This window comes from Lissotriton vulgaris, chromosome 12 (genome assembly GCF_964263255.1).
Source record: "Lissotriton vulgaris chromosome 12, aLisVul1.2, whole genome shotgun sequence".
Taxonomy (NCBI): domain Eukaryota; kingdom Metazoa; phylum Chordata; class Amphibia; order Caudata; family Salamandridae; genus Lissotriton; species Lissotriton vulgaris.
Window position 1 is genome coordinate 83,472,196 of NC_141700.1, and position 25,947 is coordinate 83,498,142.

Here is a 25,947-nt window from a genome sequence, read left to right on the forward strand (position 1 = left end):
GGGTTACTTGCACAGTCAGGTGTGGGGGGGAGGGGGGGCGTGGGTGGGTCCTCTGTGTGCAGGGTCTGCCGGAAGCTGTGCAGGAGCATGGCCCATTCCATAGAGATGGGATGCTTACGCGCTCCTCTGGCTTCCTCCTCTCTAAGAGCGTCCTCTTCTGCCGCCGCCCATTTACAAACCGCCCCCGTCCATGCTGCTATAGGGGGGCCTTCCGGGGACCGCCAGTGCATGGCTATGCATCTGTTTGCCAGTAATAGCGCCAAGGATACAAAGCGCCTGTGTACCGGGTCACGTTTCGGGACATGGAAGATGCCTAGTGCACTGGATTCCCAGGAGGCTAGTGATGTGAGACCTGTAATATCCGTCAGCGTGTCATGCACCGTTTTCCATAGGGAGTGGAGGTCGGGGCAGCTCCAAAACATGTGACGGAAATCTGCATCAGGGGATCGACATCTGGGGCACAGGAATTGTGTAGAAGGGTAAAATCGCTGTAGGCGCGCTGGGGTGAGGTACGCCCTGTGTAGTATATAGTATTGAATGTTTTTGAATCGAGCGTTCCTAGAGACGCGTTTCGGGGCCTCGAGCGCCTTGGACCACTCTGTGTCGTGAAGTTCGCGGCCAATGTCTTCCTCCCACGTGGCCCGTAGGGTCGTCAGGGGGGCGTGCGAAAGTTCTCGTATTGATTTATACAACCAGGTGACCAAGTGGTGTCCCACTCCTATGTGTAGGATAGTGTGTATTACTGGGTGCGTGTCTGGTTCACCTGCTCCCAGATTACAGTAGGGACGAAATCCCTCGAGTAGTTGTCGATGTCTGAGGAATTGACCTGGGGGAAGTTCATACTCCGCAACCAGCCGATCGATTGGTTTAAGCTGTCCCTCCTCAAAGAGCGACTCCATATCCGTGATGGCGCATTGTGTCCATTCAGTGATCATCGGCGCCGTGAAATAGGATTCCCGTCTGGGGCAGCCTACCAACAGTAGTAGCGGGGAGTATGGGGCTCTGCCGGGGGCTGACCGGTGGATCCGCATCATACATTGACGCGCAATTGCGACTTGAAGGGGGTATGTGCGCCGGGGTTTGGTGCCCGGGAGGAGAAGACGGGTGAGCTCCGTAGTCGGGACTCTACCGGTCGAGGTGAAGGTCTCCTGAGTGTACCGGTCCGCCGTCCAGTACGACAGCCACTGGATCTGCGCCGCCAGGAAGTAGGACTCGAAGGAAGGTGCTCCGAGCCCGCCTAGTGTTGTGGGGAGTTGGAGGGTTTTCAAGGCCACTCTGTGTCGGTTAGCACCCCATATAAGGGTGCCCAGGAGAGAGTTGAGGTACCGGAAGAAGGATTTGGGTGGTACCACTGGCAGGTTTGTGAAGTGGTAGAGAAGTCGGGGGAGCATCACCATTTTGGCTAGAGCTATCCGCCCTATCGGGGCCAGTGGGAGCTTGTTCCAGAAGGCAACCGTCGGCCGCAGGTTAGCTAGCACTTTACGATGATTGCCGTCAAAGATGTCTGCCGGAGAGTGGTACAGGCGGACGCCGAGGTACCGGGGAGCTTCCGCGGACCATTAGAGTCTGTGGGTTCCCAGCTCGACGTCGCGGGGGGTACGTGCGGGTGGAAGGGATAGATCGTGGATTTGTCCTAGTTCACCTGGAGTCCCGAGGCGTCTGCGAACTCAGTCAGCGCCACTCCTATGGGAGTGAGATCCGCTTCGATATCCCGGACATATATGAGGAGGTCGTCCGCGTACATAGAGACGCAGTGTGTGTCGTTCGCGAGCGGGATTCCCCAATGTACTCCTTCCTGGCGCAGTCGAACCGCCAGCGGCTCGACGGCCAGGGCGAATAGAAGTGGTGACAGGGGGCACCCCTGTCCCGTGCCTCGGCGAACCTCAAATGCAGAGGAGATGTGTTTTCCAATCCGCACTCGCGTTGTTAGGTCAGTGTACAGGAGACGGGTGTATGCCATGAGCGCCGGGCCGACGTTGAGACGACGTAGGGTCGAGAAAAGGTATGGCCAGGCGAGGGTGTCAAACGCCTTTTCCAGATCCATAATCAGGCAAGTGGCGCGGGGGAATCTGTCTCGGACCTGGTCCTGTACATGGAGAACGCGGCGGATGTTCTGTGAGGTGTTTCTACCCGGCACAAATCCACATTGGTCAGGGTGGACCAGTGGGCATATGACCTGGGTGTACCTGTCAGCCAGAATTTTCCAGAGGATCTTACAGTCTGCTGACAGGAGCGTGATGGGACGATACGAGCCCAGTTGGAGTGGGTCCCTGTGGGGCTTGGGGAAGGTCACAATTACGGATTCCCGCAGTGAACGGGGAAGCACTCGAGAGTGGAGGGCTGCCGCGAACATCCGAGCCAATCGTGGAGCAAGCAGGGCGGAGAACGTTAAGTAGTGGGAAGCCGTCGAGCCCCGGGGCTTTATTCCGGGACAGGGCTCGTAGTGCTTGGGTGACATCCGAGGGAGTTATTTTGGTGTCAAGTGTGCGCTTGTCAGCATCCGATATCGTGGGCAGTGTCAATGGGTCGAGCAAGTGGTCCACTAATGACGGAGTGTACCGGGTTGGGGCCTCGTATACCTTTGCGTAATAGTGTTGGAATGCCAGGAGGATCTCAGCCTGAGATCGCACTAGTACGCCCTCCGGATTGATAATATCCGTAATTGGTTTGGTCTCAGTGTCTTGCCTCGCCATCCAGGCAAGCATCGCCCCCGTTTTGTCCCGGTCTTTGTGGACTCTGGAGGCATAGGCCCGAAAGTTGTATTTCCGGAGATCAGCACAGGCAGCTTGGTACACCGATTTCGCTTCGGCCGTGAGCGTGACGTGTTCCATCGAGTCATTGGTCTGTTTAGTGAGTGTAGCAAGGCGCTGTTCCGTTGTTATGAGTGTCCGTTCTAATGTGCGACGCACCCCTGCGATTTGTTGAATACATTCCCCCGTGCCACCACTTTGAATGCATCCCATTCCACTAACGTCGACGATGCCGAGTCCGCATTGTGTAGGAAGTAGTCTTGTATGCTGGTTTTGTGTGTATCCCTAAAAACCTGATCTGACAGGCAGTCCTTTGGGAGGCGCCAAGTGGGGATTGGTGGGTGTGGGGGGCGCCAGACCAAGCGCAGAATGTGGGCGTCGTGATCCGAGAGGATTCGACCTAGGTAGTCCGAAGATATTACCTTTGGGAGTATAGGCGCAGAGCATAAGAACCTGTCCAGACGGACTCAGAGGTTGTGCGGTACCGAGTGGAATGAGTAAACACGGGCCAGTGGGAGTAAGTGCCGCCACGCGTCAGTGAGCCCCCAGTGTGTGGTCCAAGCCCTAAAGTGTTCCGCTTGCCGGGGGGTTGGGGAGCCCGCGGGGGTGGGTGTGATCGGTCAAGGGCGGGGTCTAGCGAGCAGTTGTAATCTCCTCCCAAGATCCATGGAATTGCAGTAAACTGGGCCAGGACTCCCGTGAGGTGATCCCAGAATTTATCTTGCTCAGTGTTAGGGGCGTAAATGCTGCCCAGAAGGACCCCTTGCCCGTTTAAGATTCCCTCTAATAGTGCGTATCTGCCCTCCCTGTCACCCACCCGTCTGAGAGTTCGAAAAGGGGTGCCTGGCCTAACCCAAATTAAGGCGCCACATGCGAATGCTGAGTATGTCGTAGCGCAAAAGGTCCCTCGCCATTTGGCCTGTAATCGGCCCAGTTCGGTAGCGTTGGTATGTGTCTCTTGTAACAGTGGTACGCAAGCTGACATGCGCTTAATGTAAGAGTAGACGGAGTAGCGTTTGCTAGGTGTGTGGAGGCCCCGTACCTTCAGTGTGAGGACGTTAACGTCCAACCATGGAGTCGCCATTGTTATGCTTTCGTGCTCGTGAGTGGGGCACCCTTGTACCTCCCAATGACCGTGAGGTCCTGTTTTTCGTGTGTGCCCCTGCGCGCCATGCTTCCATATGTGTGGGGGAGGGTCTAACGGGGGCTACAACAGGTAGAACCAAAGGTGGGGAACAGTCCCAATGCCAGGGATATATCACCGGGGGTGGCATATCCAAACTAGTGTCCCACTAGGGGAGAAATATAACAAAATTCTGTGGGGGTGGCTGCGTGTGTTACTGCCGGGCTTATTCGCAGATCGGGCTGTTGTAAGAGAGATGACAATCGCGTGTGTGCATATACAGCCAACTAACTAAGCATCTTTGGCGCGCAAACTTCGCACAGTGCGATAAACAACCAAGAAAGAGGATACAGCAATCGTCCAATGGTTCATCATGAAGAGGTGCCAGGTTGGCCTGCTTGGGTAGCGTCCGTTGTATGCACCGCAAGGAGGGGAGATGAGATCGGACCAAATCCTGACATTGTGCCGTCGCTGTACCGGTCCTTCTCAGGGGTGAATAGGTGTGGTTGGCTTTCCAAGTCCGAGGCTTGGGGAGAAGTGTGCAGTTCAGTCACCGCCCGTAGGGCGTCACGTCTCTCCTGCATAATTTGCGTTAGATCGGGGGAGCCTGAAGGTCAGGATGCTTGACTCTTGGAGGTGTCTGTCCGGATGTGATTCGTACCACGTCTCCTGGATCGTCGCGAGTCGTTGTTTTGTCTCCGCTGGGGACTGGGCTTAGGGATCAACGGACAGTGGAACTCCGCCCAGTCCTGTGCTTCCTCCGCCGTGGTGAAGAATATGGATTTCCCATTATGGAGTACCTTAAGGCGGGCTGGGAACAGTAGGGAGTACTGGAGATTATTTTCGCGGAGACGCCTTTTAACCTTCAGATAGGTCGAGCGCTGCTGTTGTACCTCTCGGGCATAATCCGGGAACACCATGACCTGTTGGTCTTCCACTTGCAGGGGGCCCGCCACCCGGTCTCGGAAATGTAGGAACTTAGCCAGCATAGGGCGTGGAGGTAGGCCTGGCTTGGGTTTCCGGGCGGGAACCCTGTGGGCCCTTTCGATTGAGAAGAACGCTGACCGCTCCGACTCGGGGGTAAACGATCTGGTCCATGATTCCATATAGGTAAGCGGGTCCGAGTTTTCAATCCCTCCGGCAGTCCCAGGACGCGGATGTTGCATCGCCTCGAGCGTCCCTCCAAATCGATTGTGCGCTCTTCGAGGGCCGCCACTCGGCGCAGGACTTTCTTCATGTCTGCTTCTTGCGTTTTCACCGTGGGCTGAAGCTCTGCCACGTTTCGCTCTCCCTCCTTCACTCTGTCCACCAGTTTGCGGTGGTCGTCGCGAATTAGGCTGATGTCCGTCGTCAAGACGCCTAAACGCTCCCCCATAGACAGCCAGGACATTTCGATAGCCGCCAGTACCTGATCCAGTTTCGCCGATAGCGTGGGGTCCGCATTTGGCGTGTTTGTCTGAGTCCATGTCCTTGTGTGCAGCATTTTCTAGATGGCCGTTTCAGGGACGGCAGTCACCTGTGAGCCCCTTGGTTTCCCCATTGGGTTGAGGGAGAGGGCGCCGCATCGTCGTGGAGTCCTGAAGCCACGGGTCGTTGGGGCGAAAGCCAATCCAGTGGGGGTCAAGTATCTAGTCTTTGTTGTCGTCGAGGTGCCCCTGGGCTCGCCACGGGGCCCCTCCGGTCCGGCGACTTCGGTGGTGAGGTAGTGGTGGGGCCTGCGTTGGTGTCTGCAGGCTCACAGCAGCAGGCTATTGGCGCAGTAGGGGGGCCAGCCGCACCCCTCTCCCCCTGAAGCAGTGAGCAGTCTATGGCAGGAGTCGGGGTAGGGTGGGACCGTGGCGGTGAGGGGTTGTTCTTATTGTGGCGTGCCACCGCTGTATCCTGGGGGGTGTCGCTGCCGTCGTTATGGGGAGGCCCGCACCGGGCCCGGCATCTGAGACCTTCTGGGCGCCATGTTAGGGTCAGGCAGCCCGATCTGCGGGGCTGTTCGCTGTGCCAGGAGAGTCTAGGCCGCTCTGTTCCCCCGTCCAGGGAGTGAGGTGTTGGGTGACCGCTGGGGGACTCAGAGGAGGTCGCAGGCCACTGGAGAGGTAGCGGTGAGGGCCCCCGGGGGGGGGGGGGGAAGGGAGCTGGCACTCACCACCCGTCGGGAGCTTCACTGCCGCAGGGGGGTCCAGGCGCCGTCTTGGTGGTTGGGCTGGCATCCAGCCGGGCAGGAGCGCTGGTGGGGTGAGGCTCCATCTTGCGCGCCGATGCGCGCCCGCCAAGGCGAGCCCAGTGCCGAATGCACCTCCGGGGGTCAGTCGCGTCAACCTGTTAGGAGCTCCGCAGCCCTGGTCCGTGTGCGTGTTCCCCGGGTCTCCAGTCCGGTTACGAGGGTGTAGCCGATTTGAGTCTAGAGGGTCGGAGACGCGGCCGCCATCTTGCGGTTCGGCTCCCCGCTCCGGCAGAAGAGATTTCCCCCTCTAATGCCGCACTTCAACAGCGGCCGCGGCTCTCCTGAATGAAGCCTCCGGTGCTGTCGCAACTGCCGGTAACTTTTTCGTTGGCTGAGGCTCACGGCGATCCCTGGAAACGGGCAGGATGCAAGCCCGATCGCGGAGCCTCAGCAAGACACCGCCGCCATCGTGGCTTGCTAAGCCACGCCCCCTTGTGCTCATGCTATGTTGTCGAGTTCGCGCTATATAATATTGCAAGGAAAAATAAAGTAGGGAAACTCGAGTTCACACACTACTGAACACGCACTCTTAAGTGCATCAGCAGTGCACTGTGAATCGGAGTGTTTCACAGGCCTGTCACAGATAAGAAATGCTATCTAAACGAAATCCTACAAAACAATATACTACTGGCCGGCAGCAATTCATACCCGGACAACGTCGGGACGGGCTGCTAGTGATGTATATAGAGCTATGTTTTATTTGTAAACTTTTAGCGGGAAAGGATATATATCTGTCTAGAATTCCGCTTTTAATTGAAATGTATACAGAATGGTATTATTGGTGAATTTCTTGTGTTATTGTATGGCTTAATGCTGCAACAAAACATTGATTGAAAATAATAAAAATTAAAAAACATGTTTTATTAGAACAAATAACGTTTTTGAAGGCACTATTTTGAGTATTTTAGAAAAAAGACACAATATTTTTGAGGGACACAATTCTTGCATGTTTATAACATGTTCAAACTTGTTTTTGAGTCATTTGTGCTGAACTGTATAAACTTATTGGTATTGAAATGTACTTGCTGTCGAAGGCCATCTGTTATCATGCATGTAATCTTTTGTATAATTTTAAGGATACATCTACAATCAGAACATGTAAAAGCACCTGTAACCTTGCTCTAGTATCTGAGCCTATTAGATCTGTACAAACTGAAGGATCCATTGTCTACGTTTGTATAATTTTAGGGATAAATCTACAATCAGAACACGTAAAAGCACCTGTAAACTAGCTCTAGTGTGTGAGTCTTAAAGATGTCTGTAAACTGAAGGTATACAACAACAGAGAGTATATGATGGAAGAAGCAGGATTGAAATTAGAGGGAGAGTGAAGAGAGATGGCACATACAACTTAAAAATGATGGGAATCAATGCCAAATTTCAGACTAATAATTGAAAACCCCATAAAACCTATGGCTCTGTAGACAGTTGCTGAAAAATGCATAATTTTGCAACCAGATCTTCATAAGTTTTTCGGAGTTCACCTCCCAAAAAACAAATGTCAGATTTGGATTTCTTGACCACCGTGAAATCACTAGAATATTTCATTAAGGCCCCGAAAGAGCCGTCTGAAACGCCAGTGGTTTTTAGGCAATTTTTTATCAGTAGACACAATGTTTTCAAAATTGAGTAGGTGGAAGATCTCTTCCACAGCTGAACCTCCGCAGTAGAAGTTACGCTCACTTGCTTCTGGCATCTGTTTACACACCACCACTTTCCAAGTTCACTAGTTACTAGGTCACATACATATAAAATGTGTGCTATCAACTACAGGTAACAACTCAACTCACTCTGGACCATGCTTTTACAAGCCAAGACGATAGAAGGGCCTGTTGCAAAGTTGGCCTTTGAGTGTTGATTTTGTACTTTTGGTCTGGATCTATTTATTTCAGGTCCAAACAACAGTAACTTTTACATCAACAACTGTTGTCATTACATAGCTCAGTACTGCAGTTTGGTTGGTCACGATTACTGTTATAGCTCAGTGCCCAATTTGTGCTGGTGGTTGCAAGTATTGGGCATCAGTCATCCTTTTTGAGGATCTGGATATATTTTTCATCTTCAAACCTTGGCCCAGAGTAAAAAAGGGAGAAGCAGAAAATAGAAGTGCAGGAGAACAGTACAATAGAGGGGGGAAATGGATAAATAGGAATTTGCAAGTCTCAAATAAAGATACAGAAATGGTAGTGGTTGAAAGAAAGACTTATGAGGTGGACTCCAGAACAGGTCATCTTGGTATTGGGCAACCTCAGCCTACAGCTCTTAAAAAAAGCCTTGAGCCATGCACCTAAAAAATATAATAAATTAGGAAAAGAGAGTGATTCACAAATGGTATATGAGACATTAATGAAGATTTAGAATTCATGCAACAGAGTAACTATTTACTTTCAATTTTGACTTACAAATAACACTCTTTTGATATTCAACCAGGTGTGTGTTCAGCCCCTTATAAGCAAGCGACTGGCTGCAGATCATACCACCGGGCATCAAAGGGGAACATCCTTAGCGTGACACAGCATCAGAGCAAGCCTTGATCCAAGCACAGGATTAGCCATGCTAATCCCTTGATCAGCCGGTGTCCCTGTCATTCGCCCTTTGTCGGTGATGGGAATTAGCTGCGCATTCAGGGGTTTGACAGCTGTCATTCGTGGTCTGGAGTTGAATTACCTGGGTTTCTAAACACACACAAAAATACACCAATTTGTATGGAAATGATCTTAATATTTCCAGAGATCTGGACCACACTTTAGCTTCCTTTGGTGCCTGTTTAACTGCATGTTCACCTGAGCAAGGACGTTGTTTCAGCAATATGCCAGGTTTGCAGGGCGTGACATCATCATACACCCTTTGATCCCAGTGACATCACAGGTTTGAGCCCTTGTCTTTCAAGCCACTTGCCATCCTCCTATAGGCTGCTGGGGGAGTAGACAGAGGGCAAGGATTGGACCTAGAGCTATTTACACTATTCTTGCTCCTACTTCCCCACTCCTGGGATCACAGACAGCAAACAGGAGTCAAGCACAGCAGATGCTTCCCCCTGGCATCACTAGTTGAAGCCATTAGTCCAGGAGGTTTTTATTGTATTGTCTTTTATTTTAGTACTGCATGTTACCTTGAGGCCACTTCCAAGCACTTGGATATCAGGGAAATGTGGTAAAGGTGAAAGTCTGGTCTGTGTTCGATTAGCCTTGGTGTTTTTATGGTTACTCACAGTCATATCTTTCAGAGTCCAAAGAACCAGTGGACTGTCTTCTGACTAGAGGAGTTCAGGCCCTCTTGTGGAATTGCATCATTCTTCGGTTTGCGAGCTATATAGGGAATGGAATTTCTTTTAAAGATGGGAGTTAAGTGCCCAAGCGAATTAAAATGAATGAATGCCTTATATGAAGATGACATTTATCCTATCGCCTAGTCCTCCAGACTCACTAGTTGTCTCTGATAGCAGAGCGTGCATCTGGAACACATTGATTTCTTTGGAGGGAAATACTTCTGCATGGCAGGTAACTTCATGCACACTCACTGGCTCCCACAAATAAAAAACTTCTTTCACTTGGAGAAAATGGCTTCCTCTTTTGAATTCTTAAGGCCTCCTGAGAAAGGGTGCTGGCCTCCATAGTCTACCTCAGCCTAGACTCATGATTGGACTCAGACAGTGCCATTCTTATCAATTTTCCTTCAAACCTGGCCTGTACGTTTTGTGCCTACGATTCATAGGTGCTAAACTCTTCTCCCCCTACTGAACCGTGTGTGCATTACTCACCGGGTGCTCATGAATGGTCTTCATTAAGGGATTCCATTTTTGTTCAGATTCTGAGTATGGAATGCAGAAAGACTCATTTCTGATAAGCGCACTGTCATTTTCTTAGATACCCCATTACCAGTGAATTTGTTTTGCCTGATAGTGTCTCCCAGTTATAGGCGATAGTCCATCAGCCACAAATGGGTACAGACAGCAATATCAGGAGAAGCTTCATTTCATCATTAACCCGCACCAGGATGTGGCCCAATATGGCCCCACAGCCTAAAGTAACTGATTCCTGCCTCAAGGTGCCCTCCCAATTTAAGACTTCTGGTCCCTACATTAACTGTGCCCGGCTCAACTACATTGACTTGTTCCGGGGTTTCCATATAGTATAGTGCTATCATAAGTATACAATAGCCGAAAGAAATCAATGTTCCATTACAGATAAAAAGAGTATAGAGTTCGCCTCGGGCACTCACCAGTTCACACACTGATTGTTCTTCTGACTGATAGTACTTCAGACTCCAGTCTGTGACGGAAACCTCACAATCATTTGAAAACACACATTTCAGACTCCATAACATAATGTAATTGTGGTTACCAAACAACACTGCTGGTCAACGGGTCACTGAGTCGTTTCTGGCATACAAAGCCTGAAATGTAGGGACACAGCTATTAGGATATCTGTTTAAAGTCCTGACTAAACCAGAGTGTCATAACTGCACAGAAATCACAGCAATATCATTGTACATTAATCATCAAGGCGTGAGATCGATGAACTGGAACACAGCCGGGTTGGAGAAACATAAGTGTGCATGTCTGCTTGGCCGACCAAACCGACATGCGCATATATAAGTGCACAGTACTCCTCCCTGCCATGTCCAGGCTCCACCCCTCCTGTCGGAAAAACAGCTCAGACAGAGATAAATAAACCAATAATAACAATGTTTTTTTTATCATCTGCTGCTGTACGAAGGAGCCGCCCTGATCAGGCTTTAACTTGGAGGAAGAGCGAAAGGGAGGAAGAGGAAGACAGTAACGCTGTGGCTAAGGGATGAAGCAAGGATGCTAAAGGACCTGTGGCATATGGAGGCAGGAAGTGTAGGGTGAGGGAAGAATGAGTCAAGAGGTGGTATCAGGGTGAGGCAGCGGCAGTAGTATTTGGCAGGAGGGGGGAAGCAAGACCGAGAGACTGCGCTTGTTTCTTCTTTGTCAGTTTTGCTGCAGATTTGTGTATCCTCCGCACATTTGCGGAAAAAGTGAAAAAACCTTTTTGGCTCCCAGGGGAGTCCTTGTGGGACCCCACCACCAGACTGAGTGGCTCTGGGTATTCCTACCCTGCCCCCTTAGGTTGTATTTTGTAGGCATGGGCGGAATTTGCGAATATGCGCAAATTCGTAATCGCGATTCGCAAAAATCCGCCAAACTCTGCGAGCTTGCGAAATTTTTTTTTGCGAGTTCGCGAGATTTTTTCACCAGTTCGGGAATGAGAACTTGCGCATGCGGTCGCAACGGTCGCGAGCATGTTGTTTCCACTTAACGATGCCTTTTTCCTGTTTCGGGTCGCAATGACGTGTTCGCAATTTCCTGTTTCGGGTCGCAATGACGTGTTTGCAATTTCCTGATCAGGCTTTAACTTGGAGGAAGAGCGAAAAGGAGGAAGAGGAAGACAGTAACGCTGTGGCTAAGGGATGAAGCAAAGATGCTAAAGGACCTGTGGCATATGGAGGCAGGAAGTGTAGGGTACGCGCAAATTCGTAATCGCGATTCGCAAAAATGCGCCAAATTCTGCGAGCTTGCGAAAAAAAAAATTGCGAGATTTTTTCACCAGTTCGGGAATGAGAACTTGCGCATGCGGTCGCAACGGTCGCGAGCATGTTGTTTCCACTTAACGATGCCTTTTTCCTGTTTCGGGTCGCAATGACGTTGTGGGGTGTGGGATTCGGCGGGCCGGAATAACAGGCGGGGAGGCCAGATATAGTGCGCTATGTTTAGCGAGGTTTATTGTAGATACAGGTAGGGATGGCTTATAAGTCTCTGAACAAAAGGTGATCGATGGAGTTCTCCTGGGGAAGTCAGAGGTAGAGAAGACGTCCGGTCGGTGGGGGAAGGGAAGGGCTCCGGCTGCTGGGCTGATGTCCTCCGGATGGTGTAAGGCTTCCCTCTCTGTAATGCCGTTGGGTCTTTGACTTCTGCGGTTGAGCCTCGGAGGTTTGGGGCGAGAGAAAAAAATAGAGGACCGTTAGTCTGTCACTCCTCTCGGTCTGTACAACTATCACCGACACCAGGAGGTGGGGATACAGAAAGTGGATAGTGAGGGACGGGTATGACGGGGAGGTGAAAGAGGCCGAAAAATAGAAGGGAAGACCAAGGGTTGACAGGGTGCTCGAGGTGTAGGAAGGTGGGGGTCTATCTATAGATATATATACAGTGCTTTCGTGCTCAAGTAGGTGCAGCGCTATATTATTTACACTTAATTACAACTATCTACAAACGGCACACGGAGATGGATGACGGTTACTCACGTGGCCCGCCGCAACTCCCTGGTGAGTTGCGGCCGCTCTCCAGCAACCTCCTGAGGACTCCACCAGTCCTCAGACCACACGTCGCCGTCGGCGTCCTCCTCCACTTCTTCCGGTTGGAGCTCCGGCTCCTCGTCTCTCTCTCTCAGCTCCGGTTCCTTCCTTGCTGCCTCCTGCCACAAGTCCGCGGGTTGGAACGCCCTTCGTTGTGGTTCGTTGGTTTTTATACCTTCCGGGATGTAGTCGGGGGCGGGACTTCCGGGGTCAGGTAGAACTGCATCCGGGTGTCCGTCTTCCGGTTTCTGGTTTCGGCAACCCTGCAGTTGGAGAGATAGAGAAGAAGTCCTATGGAGAGGGAACAAGGCATCATCTATGTTAGGCGGACCCCTCCCCGCGCGAGGATGCCGCTTCGCTACGGCAGGTACGGTGGCCCTTCCACATCCCCTTTCCCTAGCTGTCTTTCTTGTGGGGGTGGGAGAACAGGGAAAGCGAGAGAGGTAATCCGCATTCCCCTGTTCTGCCCCTTTCCTATGTTCAGTTGTGAACCTATAGGGCTGAAGGGAAAGGAACCACCTAAGGACACGGTCGTTGTGGCCTCGGTTGCGGGCCATCCACGCCAGAGGGGCATGGTCCGTGTAGAGCACGAATTCCCTCCCCTCTAGATAATAACGGAGACTGTCCACTGCCCACTTTATAGCTAGTGCCTCCTTCTCTACACAGGCATAGTTCATTTCTCTGGGGTAGAGCTTCCTGCTTATATACAGAATGGGCCTTTCATTCCCACTTGGGTCTCTCTGGGACAGGACGGCCCCCAACCCCTGATCGGAGGCGTCTGTTTGGAGGATGAATGGTTGGCTATAGTCAGGGCTTACAAGGACTGGTCTGGATAAGAGGGCCTGTTTTAAAGTTTCGAAGGCCTGCAGTAAGGGCACTGAGGGATGTCTTAGGGCCTCTTCTGACTTGGTACTTTTCTTCAGCAGATCTGTCAGGGGAACAGCTGTTTGGGAAAAGTCGGTATGAACCGCCTGTAATACCCCAGAAGCCCCAGAAAGGCCCTGAGTTCTGTTTTGGTCTGAGGGAAGGGAATGGAACGGATGGCCTCTATCTTGTTGTCTTGGGGTCGGATGAGACCTTCCCCTAAAAGATAGCCCAGGTATTTGACGCTTTGTGCGGCCAAGGTGGTTTTGGCCGGGTTTATAGTAAACCCACTGTTGCCTAGAGCGGCCACCACCGCCCTGAGGTGCCCCAAATGTTGGTCCCAGGTATTGCTGTGGATCACTATATCATCCAAATAAGCCCCAGCGTAGTGGGAGTGAGGCTGTAGGACCCTGTTCATGGCCCTCTGAAAAGTGGCGGGGGCGCCGTGTAGGCCGAAAGGCATTACTATGAACTGAAACAAGCCCTCAGGGGTAGAGAAGGCAGTCTTCCGTTTGTCATCATCCTTCAGGGGTATCTGCCAGTACCCCTTGCATAAGTCGAGCGTGCTAATGTATTTTGCGGCTCCTATTCTTTCCACCATCTCATCAACCCGTGGAAGGGGGTAGGAATCAAATCGCGAGACTTTGTTTACTGCTCGAAAGTCTATACAGAACCGCACCGAGCCGTCGGGTTTGGGGACCAGTACTATTGGTGAGTTCCAGCTGCTAACCGACGGCTCGATAATGCCCATCTGCAACATCTGTTCTGTTTCCTTCTTTATGATATTTCTGCGTGCTTCCGGGACCCGATAGGGCCGTTGTCTCACAGTTACCCCTGGATCAGTTTGGATGGCGTGTTCCACTAGGGTTGTACGTCCTGGCAGGGAGGAGAAGACATTCTGTACCGGGGACAACATGGTTTTTAGTTCTTCTGTTAATGACGGGGGTAGATCCGGGTCTATGCAACCCTCAAAGGACAAGGGGTTACGCACCAGTTCACCAGATAGGACAGGTCGGGGCCCCTCCCACTTCTTTAAGAGATTGATGTGGTAGATCTGCCCGACTCCTCGGGTAGGCTCGGTCTCTACTTCGTAGGTGACGGGGGTTACCTGACGAAGGACGGTGAATGGACCCTGCCATTGCCCTAGGAGCTTGTGGTCAGAGGAGGGTAGTAGTAACAACACCAGATCGCCAACAGCCAAGACCCTCTTCTTGGCTCCCTTATCGTACTGTTGTTTTTGGGAAGTTTGGGCCTTTTCCATGTGTTGCCGTACAATGTCCCGGACTTGGGTGAGGTGGGTCTTTAGATTGTCCACATACTCGGGAAGGGGCCGGGTACGATCCGGTTCTGCCTCCCACGCCTCGCGGGCCATATCTAGGAGGGTTCTGGGAGGTCTTCCATACAACAGTTCGTATGGGGAATATCCGGTGCTACTTTGGGTTTTGCACCGGATAGCGAACAGTGCCAGGGGCAACATCTCTTCCCACCGCTTGCTTTCCAATTCCAATAGCTTTTTCAGAGTAGCTTTTAGGGTGGCGTTGTAGCGTTCCACTAACCCATCCGTCTGTGGGTGGTACGCTGAGGTTCTCAGCTGCTTGATACCTAGCTGGGAGCATACCTGACGCATCAAGGCGGACACGAACGGGGTTCCCTGGTCCGTTAAAATTTCTCGTGGAAATCCTACCCGTGAAAAGATAGATATCAGGGCTTTCGCTATGTTCTGGGTGGTGGGATGTTTCAGGGCGACAGCTTCCGGGAAGCGCGTGGCATAGTCCACCACCACCAATGCATATCTACAACCGCTCCTGGAGGGCAACATGGGCCCGATAAGGTCCATTCCTACCCTGCTAAAGGGTATGTCTATGAGAGGGAGGGGCCGGAGGGGTGCTTTTGGGGGTCTGTAGCGGCTATTCCTTTGACAGATGGCACACTCCTTGCAATATTGTTTGATCTGGCTATATACTCCCGGCCAGTAGAATTTTTCGAGTATTGCCTGTCCTGTCTTCTCTTCCCCGAAGTGGCCGCCCAGGAGATGACTATGCGCAAGGAACAACACCTTGTCCCGGAATGGAACCGGAATAACTAACTGTGGAGGTATCTGGGGGTCCGCTTTTCGATACAACAGGCCCCTAGACCGGAAGAAGTAGGGACCTACATGTAGCGGGTCCTCGTTGTCAAGGGCCTGCCCCCAGGCATTTTGCAGGATGGGATCTTCTTGCTGTGCAGCTCTAAATTCACGGTCCGTTTCCCAGGGATGCTGCGCCTCTTGGACTGGATATGCTTCTGTGTACCTCCTTCTTTCCTTTTTCTTTTGGTTTTTTGTTTTGGTCTGCTTCTCAGGAGAGGGACTCAAGGGGTGGTTTTGGGAAAAGGGGGCTTCCTTCCACCATTTTTCCAGGGAGTCGGTAGTGTCTCTTAGGAGAAGGGGGAGACCACTATAATCACTACCCAGAATGGCTTGTTCTGGCAAGTTAGGGATCAGTCCTACATTCAGGGTTCTTCCGTGGTCAGTACTGGTTTGTACCGTGACTCGGGCTGTGGGATAGCTTTTGGTGTCTCCATGTACGCACTTGATGGCTACTGACCCGGTGAAAGGGCCGACGGGTTTCGGCATGTCCTGAGGTCGTACTACGCTGTGTCTACATCCAGTGTCGGCCAGCGCCATAAGGGGTTGGTTGTTGATTTTCACAGGACACCTAAACGGTGGGGGTGAGGCTTCCGCGGTGAGACACACATAATTCCGAGTCACCCCGATTTCCATAGGCTCCTCCTTCTGGGGGCAGTGACGGGCAATGTGTCCAAAACCACCGCAGTGGTAACATTGGGGTCCAGGTGGGTTTGGTCGAGGCATCATCGGATAGGGCACGAAAGGAGCAGGTTCTGCTTTTCGGGGAACGGGTGGCCGAGGGGGCCGGATGTGGCTTCCATGCGGGCCCCGAGGGAGGTGTTCTTCTTTGTTCTTCTGAACTTCTTGGGCTTTGCTGTAGGCACTGGCTATCTCGACTGCCCGTTCGAGCGTCAGGTGAGCATGCTGCCGCACCCATTTTTGGGTGCTCGGATGAAGGGAGGCGAGGAATTGTTCCAGGTTTATTTTAGCGACTATCTCCTCCTTAGTGGACGTAGTGGTTTTCAACCACCGGGATGTCAGGTCCTGAATGCGATATGAGAGGGCCCGAGGAGTTTCTTGGGGCCCCTCTCGTACTTGTCGTAGGCGGATCCTATAGGATTCCTCGTCTATCCCCAGACGCTCGAGGATACACTTTTTAATGTCGGCATACGGCGTCTGCCCCTGTATATTGGCCTGTTGATAGGCTGATTGTAACTCCCCGGTCAGCAACGGACCCAAGTAATGACCCCAGCGATCTTCAGGCCAGTTGGCCGCTTGAGCCAGTCTTTCGAAATTCGTTAAAAAAAAGTCGGGGTCTTCCCCCGCGACATACTTTTGGAGGACGACCGACGGTAAGGGAGCCAGAGGCCTCTGCTGTCCCATTGCCTCCGTGAGCTTCCCTAGAGCCTGGTCCTGTGCAGTTCCTTGCCCTTTCAGGACGTCGTGGAGTTGGCCCCGGTCGTCCTCAGCGGTCTTCAGGAAGCGTTCCATCATTTGTCCGAGCTGCTCCTGGCTTTCGGCCAGCTTCTTGACTGCGGCCTCCATGCCTCCGGGAAATCCCACTTCTGACACCACTTGTGGGGTGTGGGATTCGGCGGGCCGGAATAACAGGCGGGGAGGCCAGATATAGTGCGCTATGTTTAGCGAGGTTTATTGTAGATACAGGTAGGGATGGCTTATAAGTCTCTGAACAAAAGGTGATCGATGGAGTTCTCCTGGGGAAGTCAGAGGTAGAGAAGACGTCCGGTCGGTGGGGGAAGGGAAGGGCTCCGGCTGCTGGGCTGATGTCCTCCGGATGGTGTAAGGCTTCCCTCTCTGTAATGCCGTTGGGTCTTTGACTTCTGCGGTTGAGCCTCGGAGGTTTGGGGCGAGAGAAAAAAATAGAGGACCGTTAGTCTGTCACTCCTCTCGGTCTGTACAACTATCACCGACACCAGGAGGTGGGGATACAGAAAGTGGATAGTGAGGGACGGGTATGACGGGGAGGTGAAAGAGGCCGAAAAATAGAAGGGAAGACCAAGGGTTGACAGGGTGCTCGAGGTGTAGGAAGGTGGGGGTCTATCTATAGATATATATACAGTGCTCTCGTGCTCAAGTAGGTGCAGCGCTATATTATTTACACTTAATTACAACTATCTACAAACGGCACACGGAGATGGATGACGGTTACTCACGTGGCCCGCCGCAACTCCCTGGTGAGTTGCGGCCGCTCTCCAGCAACCTCCTGAGGACTCCACCAGTCCTCAGACCACAAGTCGCCGTCGCCGTCCTCCTCCACTTCTTCCGGTTGGAGCTCCGGCTCCTCGTCTCTCTCTCTCAGCTCCAGTTCCTTCCTTGCTGCCTCCTGCCACAAGTCCGCGGGTTGGAACGCCCTTCGTTGTGGTTCGTTGGTTTTTATACCTTCCGGGATGTAGTCGGGGGCGGGACTTCCGGGGTCAGGTAGAACTGCATTCGGGTGTCCGTCTTCCGGTTTCTGGTTTCGGCAACCCTGCAGTGGGAGAGATAGAGAAGAAGTCCTATGGAGAGGGAACAAGGCATCATCTATGTTAGGCGGACCCCTCCCCGCGCGAGGATGCCGCTTCGCTACGGCAGGTACGGTGGCCCTTCCACAGACGTGTTTGCAATTTCCTGTTTCGGGTCGCAATGACGTGTTTGCAATTTCCTGTTTCGGGTCGCAATGAGGTGTTCGCGTTCGCGCCGTCGCTCGGCCAGCTACCAAAATCTCGCAGCACACGCGAAGAGGGAGGCAAACTCATCAGCGAACACAGAATCATGGTAAGTGAATGCCGCATGCACAAGATTGTATTTTTGAAGCGCGAACAAGAAAAAAAAATCAGTCAACTCGGGAATTGCAGACTTTTGGGCAATTTCGCACGATTCGCGGATCTCGAAATTGTCAAAAATTCGCAAAATTCCGCGAGCGGAACGGATTTTACCGCCCATACTTAGTATTTTGACTTTTTTCTTCTAACTCGGACAAGCCCGAGTCCTTAGATGGCTGCCAACACTTCCTGGCTAAAGTGTTGGCTTTCAAATCCGCTGAGGAAATGCGTCCCTAGATATCTAAATTTCTTTAATAACTCTAAAACTACTGAATAGGTTTACACCAAATTACGAAGAGATCTTTCTGGACCAAGATCTACCATTCTGCCAAATTTGGTGTAATTTCGTTCAGCGGTTTGGGCTGTAGTTGTGTCTAAAAACTGCAAAATCCCCATGGACATTACTTGGTGAATAAGTGTTTTGGGACCCCATCCCCTTTTTCTCTGCCCCTGCTTCACAAATCAACTCAAAACCTTCCAGACAGCAGCTGAAGTCAGTGGCAAACTAGTTTTGAAAATGCCTTGAATATTCATCAAATGGCGCCAAAGTTGTTAGCAAAAAAATAAAACGCTGAGAGAGAGAGAGTGTGTGTGTGTGTGTGTGTGTATACTCATACACACCAGTTCTACCACTGAGGTGCACTCCTTTTCTGGTGGCTGTGCACATGCGATCAGGTGAAATACTGTCAATCCCAGTACAAAAGAGCCAATGGATGAAGTGTGGTAACCATTTGCTATATACTGTATTTTGTCGTAGGCAGAAGCAAAATGTAAAAGACACTTTAATAGACCAATGGATGAAGAGGGCTCTCAGAAAAGCCCCTGTATGTGTGTATATATTTTTTATAATGAGGATGCTAAAGCTGTCTATGGTTCATGCCAGATTTGGAAAATACGAGAATGGCGATATAGATGACGATGTCTTTAGGTCAGACCTAAAAAGGAGAAATTTATATTTTTTTACACCCTCTGATTACTGGACATTTTTCTCCCTTTCTCAAGATTTACTAGCGTAGTAATGAGGAGATTAGATGATGTGATCCTGAATTTGTAAGAGTAATCTATTTACAGGATAAAATGTGAATCAGGTCAGAGTTATCAGCAGTCAGAGTATACCTTTTATCTGGGGCAGTTATAAAAACGTATCCTTTTCTTGGAAAGCTCTTTCAGTTCCATGGTGAAAGTGTCAAGCCATGTGTGCCAAAAGGTACAGAGTGCACTATCTGTTTACTTAGAGTTAATCTTTACCATGCTAGTCCCACAGCTGATGAAGTTTATTAAAATAAAGTTTGGGAACTGTGATCCTGAGCGCATTGGGGGAGGGGTCAGTGAGAGCGGGGATGGGGTCAAAGATGTGGTCTTTCACTGTGAGTTAACTCCTTATAATATTACGCATACACCTTGAAGCAAGCTGGCTCTGTATAAGGTATGCCGTTAAGTGGGTATTCCATGCACAGAGTCCAGAGATTCCCCAGAAGTGTACAGGGCTCAATGTGAACCCAAAGTGCTCTATTGGTGGTAGTGCGGATGAGCAGCTTTAGGCCTAACACAGAGGAGTGTAAGGCATTTACTGCACAACATTGAACAATAATGGACACACGACTCAAAAAGGAGATCCACACCAATTTTAGAAAAATAAACGTTATTCAAGTTTTATTTTAAGACCAAGATCTTTTCAAAAAGCTAAGTACGTTATTCAGGAAAAATGTGTTTGTCTTTTAAAAGTCGACAGTACAGTTTTCAAACAGTTCAATGTTATCCTATGGAGGAAAACAACAATGCAGTTTTACATGTAAGTACCCAACTTACATTTCCAGTCTTCATGGCTTAAGATCAGCAGACGGCAAGGTTCATGTAAGCACAAAGTCTGCAGCAGCACAGAGGCGGCAGGATGCAGAGGTCAAATTTGGAGCTGGGCCCAATGCGTTTCAATAGAGACCTGGGATGCTTGAAGCCACACTACATGCAGGTAGGTAGATCGGTTGCAGAGGCAAGCTTTGGGGGTTAGAGTAAGCCCAGGAAGGGCCACAAGGCAGCACCAGTCCTACGCCACTTGTGGCACAGGGACGGCTTGGTGAAGGGTGCAAATTCAGCATCGGGCACCCAATGCTCTTCAATGGGAAATCTTGGTTGCTGCAGGTGTCGAACCGGAGACTGCACAGAGGAAACCAGTGACAGCAGGGGTACGTTGAGGTGTTGTGGGTCGAAGGGACACCATCGGTTCAGCTCACCAAGGCCCAGGGGATTCTGGTACAGGGGTATTATGACGTTGGATTCTTCTCACCGGAGCCTGTCGCGGCTGGAGGGAGCCTCTGGATTCAGTCTGCAGGCATTGTTATGGATTTCAGGAAGGGCCAGTCAACTGGGACTTGAGGCCAGGATCGCTGAAGACTCTGTTCTGGAATGGTGGGCAATCTGGACATGGTCGGAGGCGTCAGGTGCAGAGTGGGCACGACTTGTGGTTCCGAAGGGCACCAAAGTCCTTTGTATAGTTTTCTTGGGGGACAGATCCGCTGTCCTCTGGAGTCCTGGTCTTTATCAAAGAGCAGGTCAGTCTTCCCTGGGATCTAGAACTCACTGGCTGTAGGACAGGCATCCTCTTCTTTTACCGGGTCTTGGAAGCTGGAGACACATCAGTAGGGGTGGGGCCAAGTCAGGAGGTGTCTTCAGGCTTCCCTGCACGGTGTCTTCTTACATCAGCAGGAACTGGTTTCAGGATGTGGGAGAGCCACCCAAATACTAAATTTCGGGGTGTTTAAAGGGAGTGTCAGGTAGGGCCAATGGCCATCTTACCTGGGGTGACTACAGCCTCAATTATGCCACCCTCCTTTTGGAGGGGGCACAGTACTATCCCTGATTGGAGGGGTCTCCATATCTTCAAGATAGCGGGGACTGAAAGATGTGCTTTACAGCGCTTCCCCTCCCTTAGGGGTGGTTTTGGCAGAGGTGTGCACACCTCCTATCTTAGGTTTTCCCGCCCAAAGTGGGAGGTTTAAACCGGGGGCTGCCAACTGCTTCTAGAAGTAGAGGCTGGGGGAAGCATTACAAAAGGGCAGGCCTTTGAAGCTTCCCTCTCGAGCAGGCCTGGGCGTAGTTCGCATAGTTTTGCTACGTGGAACTCCACAAAGTTATAAAAACAAACTCAGCGAAGTTCCGCAAGTGGCAGAGTGCAATCCCACTAGCATCAGTGTGGGTTTATTGAGAGGGCTCGTTTGGTACCAAACACTCCTGGTTTCAGAGAAGCCATCATGGTGCAGAGGACCTCGAGTCGTCAAGTTCCTAAGCCCATGTACTCTCTATGGATTCCCTGGCACTTGGAATATTCAAGAATGGACTAAAGTATTGTAGGGGCATGTCTTGCCCACACCTGCAGTATAGTGCACCCTGCTTTAGGGCTGTAAGGCCTGCTAGAAGGGTGACTTACCTATACTTTAGGCAGTTCAGTGTGCCATGTCGACTTTGCCACTGCAGCATGCATGGCTTGGTGCAGACAAAACAGCAGTCTGCATGGCCTAGGTGAGGGTTCCCTTGGGGACCCTCTTCAATCTGAATGCCCTAGGAACCCAGGTACCATTTAGTAGGGACTTAAAGGTGGCCTGAAGGGCCAATTGTGGAATAATTTTAGGGAAGCAGTACTGGCACAGGGGACCTGGTTGGCAGGTATCCTGTGTACTACCACCGAAACCACATAAATTCCAGGCAAAAAGTGGGGGCTAACCATGTCAAAAGAGGCACTTTCTCACAAACAGCAAATAAAAAATAAATGCAAGTTAAACTAATCAGTGGCTAATGCACTCCAATATCTCATGCAATCTCAATTGGTTAATGCTCTCACTGCAAATGTATTTATGTGTAAATAAGTCACAAAATTAAATCTGGGCTGATGCAGTGGTGAATAGTGATGAGCCTTTATACCGCTACGAGTTCCTAGCATAGGGCAGAAAACACTGTGAAGATGTAAATCATTATTAAGTTTGCTGTACACACAGTATAGGACAGGCTGCCGCAAAATGTGCAAAAGAGTTTTGTGTTTAAGATAAAACAAGTACAAAATATATATATATATTTTAGTAGTATGCAGACTATAACTAGTGCATTGTTTTCATAAATGTCCATAAAAGGGAAAGATTCCAGAACTCCGCTATCTACACCCTTACTTTACCTCTCAAAAACAATATATTTTTGTCATCAAGTAGTTTCATGTGACTCCATCAATTAAAGCCTATACTGACTCCCAAGCAACCTTTACCAATGTGATGACCAGTGTGTCATGCTCCCTAGTGTGAGGAAGGAAAAGGCCCACTTGCCACTTTTTGAACTGTGAAATAAAGCAAAAATCAGGGTTCAGTGGCCCCATCAGGCCTCTGTGTCAAATGCAACTGCACCTGATGCACCAATGTAAGCTACACCCGTGACCTTCACGACTATTGAAACTATCCACACAACTTAAACGATTAACAAGTTGCATACATTTACATCTCTTTCCGGTAGCTGGTACCCTGGCAAGAACGCTTGTTTCTTCGTTAGTGCTCAGTACCTCTCTCTCCTTCACCATTACAAAAATGGGGTAGCCCATAAGGTATGGACCTGGGTGAATATAATTATAAACAAACAGTGGTCCTGAACCTATAAATTACAGTATTTTGAACAAATCAAAGATGAATCAATATTTGAGTAAGAAAGCAACAATGATCTGTCTGCTAATTGTAAAGACTATGTCTTTGAAAGAAACCTTGCACCACGGTTAGAGAAAATATATTTCTATTTAATTTTTTGTATTCATATTTTTGCAATACTTTTTATATCAATAAAAACACAAAGGTTGCCCCAGAACAGGAGCATGCAAAGGAAAGATGTGATTCAGAAAATGAAAGCAAGTGAAAAGGGAGATAAATAAAGAAATAGTGATTAAGAAATAGTTTGCATTATTTTACAATCAATACTGAACAAAATTTTTCATTGTATTGAACACCTGGCCAACAGCATAGTTTTTTTGCAATCTAATCAAAAAACATTGTAGTACATGAGCCTAAATATCATCAATTTTGCACTGTGTACAATGCTAACAGACAATTGGTCCAAGGTGTATGTATTTGAGATGTCGACTTTTCGACTCGACTTATTCCCAAGCGGCGAGTTGGACCTGGGGATTGCGAGTCTTCATCAGGACTAAAGGTAAAATGAGGCAACCAGGGAAAATTGAATAACCCCTTGGTAATAGAGCAAGTGATGTGGGGAGATCCGAGTTTACCACAACTCAACAGGTATCCTTGAATTCATATCTTTATCCATGTCAAGGGGACGTTGCTTCATATATGACATGGTGTGGGGTACCTTATTTGCAGATTCAAACAATGCACCCAAGTCGGTAATTTGCGAACTTCCACTCCAGAATTCAAGAAACGCTGAATTTAAAATGTACAGTTTTCAGGTAAGCCATGAGGATGCCCTGGCGCAGAAACATGGGATTACTGTCATGTTGGTTGTATAGAACATGGAGGGCCATATGTAGGTAAAAGGCGAATACCGATTCCTTAATACCGAATCGGTATTAAGAATTCGGAAAACGCGATGTAGGTAAAAAATCGGTAAAGTTTACTGATTCGTTAAGATTCGGTATTAAATACCGAATCTGAAAGAATCGGTAAAAAATCAAAAATCCAACAATGAAATACCGAATCGGTGTTACCGAATCCATTACCGAATCGGTAAAAACCGAATCAGTAATTCAAAAATTTGTACGTAGGAGAATCAGCCAATCCAGATCAACCAATTACCTCACAAACAGGAAGTGGCCACACCCAGCCTGGTGTATAGGACCAGGAGCACACAGTGAGGCAGGCAGGCAGTCAGCCAGGAGAGCTGAGGAGGGAGCAGCAACACAGCCACACAGCCACGAAGCACGACAGAACCCGAAAGCAGTGAGAGGGCAAGCCACGACAAGGAGAAGGAGGGAGGTGACAGAAAACAAAAACTGAAGTTCAGTGACAAGGAGCTGGAGGTACTCATCCAGGATGTCGGCCAAGAGCACCACAAGCTGTTTGGAGCCCAGTCCCACCAAGTGCCACAGAGTCACAGAAGAGGCAAATCAGGAGTGGCACTTGTGACAAAATCAATGCCATAGGTGTCACCCAGAGCACCATAGAGGACATCAGGAAGAGGTGGTACGACCTCAGGAAATCAGCAAAACACAGGATGGCAGAGAGACACCGGCAGGCTGGCCTTACAGGTGGAGGCAAAAGCCGAGCCCCAGCACCAACACCACTTGAACTGATGGTGGAGTCCACCATCCAGCCGGAGAGTGTGAGCGGCGTGGGAGACGCAGACAGCTCCGCCCGAGCAGCATGAAAACAAGGTAAAAAGCATGCCCAACATGCTGTGCTACCCCCTCCCCAACCCCAATCCCCATTGTGGCAAAGGGACACCCACTCCACCCCATGTCTTACTGGTTACCTTCAATGCATGATGGGTGATGTAGTCAAAGGGAACACATGAATAGGTCAGTCAGGCTAGCATTCACAATACCATGGGAAAGGAATTGGCTACGTCAGGACAACCACTGTGCACAATAGGCATGTTGTTTAATGCAATACCATTGTTAGCAGAGCATTGAGTACATGTACATTTGTGTCATTACAGGCGAGTCATCTCGCAGTGCAGCAGAGGCCAGCAGAGGCAAGTCAGCCAGGCCAGAGGGGAGCCAACATGAGGATGACAGCATGTCCTCAGGGACCACAAGCACGGCGCCATCACAGCCACCCATTCCTCCAGCACAGCCATCACCACCGCGCCAGGAAGGGCCGCAGTCCCCACTCACACAGTCCCGAGAGCGACGATCACCGACGCCACCACCACCACAGTCAGGCAGGAGGCATGCCGTGGCCAGCCTCCAGCAGATGGAGGGATCGGAGGAGGAGGGCAGATTCGGCGAACAAAGTCCCATTGCTGATCGATACCACAGGAAGAGGGCTGGTGCAGCATCCGATGGCTCCCACATCACATCAAGACGCCGCAGGGTGAGGCCGGACAGTCCAGTTGCATCCGAGCAGGGTGACAGTGTGTTTGCTGGACTGGAAGGCAACATGCTGAAGGTCCAGCGCCTGCAATGGAGGGAGATGAAGTCAATGCACAGGGAGGTGGCACACATGAACAAACATATGCACAGGATGGAGAAGGGCATCAGTGCTATGGGTGAGAACTTGTGTGCGGGAATGGAGAGAGTAGCTAACTCGGTGGACAACCTCTGCAGCCAGCTTCAGCGGGACCGTCTTGGCAGGCGCGGGGAGAGACAGAGGCTCCAGGCCTATACCAAGTCGGTGAACCGGCTGGCCACTACAACTTCAGTGATGTGTCGCAGGTCCATCGCCATGCAGGAGGAGATGGCACATTGCAGCAGGGATGTGGCCAAGGGGATGGTGTCCATTACCTCTGTGCTACAGCACATGCAGAATGCTAAGGCGGCCACAATGGAAGGGGTGGGGGGACAGTGAAGTGGCTACCAGCCGTGGTGGCATTACGCCCTCACCCACAGAATGCAGGAGGCGTAGTGAACGCAACATGCCTGCACATGAACAATCGTCCACACCAGACAGTGTCGAAAGGGAACGTGGACGTGCAGCGTGTGAACGCAGGAAGTAAGGAGCTATGGCTGTTTCCATGAATGAGATGGGTGATGTAACCCATGTCCAATTGGACATTGCTCACTATAGTGGAGGTGTGCACAATAAACACCTTTACATGTAACA